The sequence below is a fragment of the Hyposmocoma kahamanoa genome, unplaced genomic scaffold (genome assembly GCF_003589595.1).
Source record: "Hyposmocoma kahamanoa isolate Upper Pololo Valley unplaced genomic scaffold, ASM358959v1 182, whole genome shotgun sequence".
Classification (NCBI taxonomy): Eukaryota; Metazoa; Arthropoda; class Insecta; order Lepidoptera; family Cosmopterigidae; genus Hyposmocoma; species Hyposmocoma kahamanoa.
The window spans coordinates 4,303,763-4,306,366 of record NW_020653713.1 but is presented as its reverse complement, the minus strand read 5'-3'; positions in this window follow the sequence as shown (position 1 = coordinate 4,306,366).

Genomic DNA, 2,604 nt, shown 5'->3' with positions numbered 1-2,604 from the left:
GGACACATTGAACTTGCCAACTTTGCTCAGGGTGACGGACGCAGTGGCAGAATCCTTCAGATCTTTGCGACTTAAAGCTCTGAATAGCACTGCAACTGCTATGGATGCATGTGGTTAACACCAGCCACACGACTTGCTCGTCTTGTCACTTTATACCATGAAAAAAAAAACTGCACATGGCACATGTGGCAGAATGTATGTATGTATACTCGTCCATGTATTATTGTGACTCGACCTTGTTTAAGAATATTCTCAGCCTGGTTCGGATACTATGTAGCTACATCGAGATCAACCTTTATGGACGTTTCTATTCTATCCACCATCATTCTATAAATCTGTACCGTCGTTCCTTTTCATATTACCAAACGATTGAAGCATTGCTTTTTTAATCCTCCACGCATAAAGAGGGGATTTTTTTTGCAAAATCACGTGACTGGACGAACAAGTTGTGCGCCTGGTGGCAAGTGACTGGACTATCCATAACAGTTGCAGTGCCACTAAGAGCTGTAAATATTAAAGATCTTAGGGGCGCTAGCTCTGCACCTATCACCCTGAGACCTAACTTGACAAACCCCATGTGCGTAGTTTACCAGCACCCTTACAATGCTCACATTACTGCTTGGCGGCAGAAATAGGTAAGGTGGCAGTACTTCTTTGGACGAACTCTTTCACAAGGAGCTGGAGCTCCTAGTAACAGTAGACTGCTACTACTGCTGAAGTGGGACTTGATCTCTGATACGATATGGCGCTGGAGCGCCCTGTGTTTTGTGAGTTTGGACGCTGACTCTGAACGAAAATGAGACCGAAGGTTTTGAGTAATCAAATGCAACGCTCGGTCCACATCATTTATTGTAAAGTAGAAAGAACTGGAAAAGGAAGTAATGTAAAGGTAAAAGTTGTAACAAAATAACATAACGGTATAAACACGGGTACAATCTTATAAAAAACACTTCGTACTTAAATTACACACAGGTTAGTCATGGTAAAAAGGAATCTGTGAAACACCCCAATCTGAAAAACCCCAAAAGAATCTGTGTTTGTACAAATATTATGTTTTACAAGCAGTAAGGTTACATGGTTTTCAATGATATAGGTCGGAATTTGATATGAAGTCGAGCACGTTTGTTAGCTTCGGAAGTTTAGTAGTGACTGGCGACAGAATCAGTGTTGCCAGGTCAAATCTACAAAATTCGCAATGTGATCCTATTTTGGGGACTACCTTATTAGATATCCTATATTGGGGACTATTTAATAAGATAGTCCCCAAAATAGGATCACGTTGCGTTTGTTCAGAACATGTTTACTCACACAAGAATGTCTCATGTCACTGGGAAATATTATTCAAACTCGCTTACACTTGTTCCATGAAAGAAAAGTGCTTGGCACCTTTTTTGTTTATTGCGTGAATTTATTAATTCTTTTAAACGTTTTGCTTTTGCAAATTCCACCAGGATATGTCGAGGACAACTTTTTAAAAAAAAAGAAAAGAAAAACACCATTTATTTTACTTCTCACAATATAAAAAGTTTACCAGGGTATTTTCGTTTTGAAATAAATTTCTAATTTCCACTGAATACATCGTATCCCATATGGAACAATGGAATAAGTCCAAATACGCAATTTTTCTTATTTCAATGGATTGATGACGTATTTATGTGCCCTTTAATTCCTGTAACTCTGTAGAAAATGTTGATTGAATTCTAACCAAAACGCCTAAAATAAATATATTTTCTTATAATACTAAGTCAGGGGACGAACAAGACGTGAGCCTGGTGGCAAGTGTGTTCCATAACAGTTAAGGTGTCATACCGAGTTTTAAATCACAAAGTTCAGATCTTTGTTGGGACTGTTAACTTTTGTCACAGGGACACGGGCGCAGTGGCAGTGCCTCTAAGATCTTTGCGATTTAAAGCTCTAAGTGGCACTGCAACTGTTATGGACAGGCGTGTCTCTACTACCAGGCCACAGACCAGTAGGCGCATGGCTTGTTTGTCCCGTCACTTTCACTTGGTATTATGTAAAAAAACCGACATGCGGTAATGCTCTCATTACTGGTTAGTGGCAGAATTAGGTAAGGTGGCAATTCTTCCCTGGATGGAGTTTTTCACGAAGAGCTGTATTGCTACTAAAATTTCTCTCTCGTTTCTAACTTTGAACGCTTACGATAGCTTTCGCGTGCGATATTTCATGCTGAAGATAGGTAACGCTTTGCACGCAGTGGATGGATTGCCCTAATAATAAAGTTTTTATTTCCGATATAGAATAATAATGCCTATCCACTCAAGCAAACCCTTCATTCTCCCCCTATCTATCTATAAGTTATCGAACAAAATTGTGAACACAAACAAACTAAATGATGCACAGTGGTCCAACATAAGTTCCGAATCATTTGACGCCGCTAATACGTTTCCGTACATTTTGCACATCTCGGTACTGAGCCCGGCCCATTGTGCAATACATTTAAGGGCGGTTAGGGGGATGATTATTTATTTTCTGGAATATTTATCCGTTAACTTCATTTCGCATTGTTGAGAGACAAATTGTTTATGGTTGTTTCATGTTAATGGGTCTTTATGGGATTCGTTGTCATTTTGGAGTGATTTT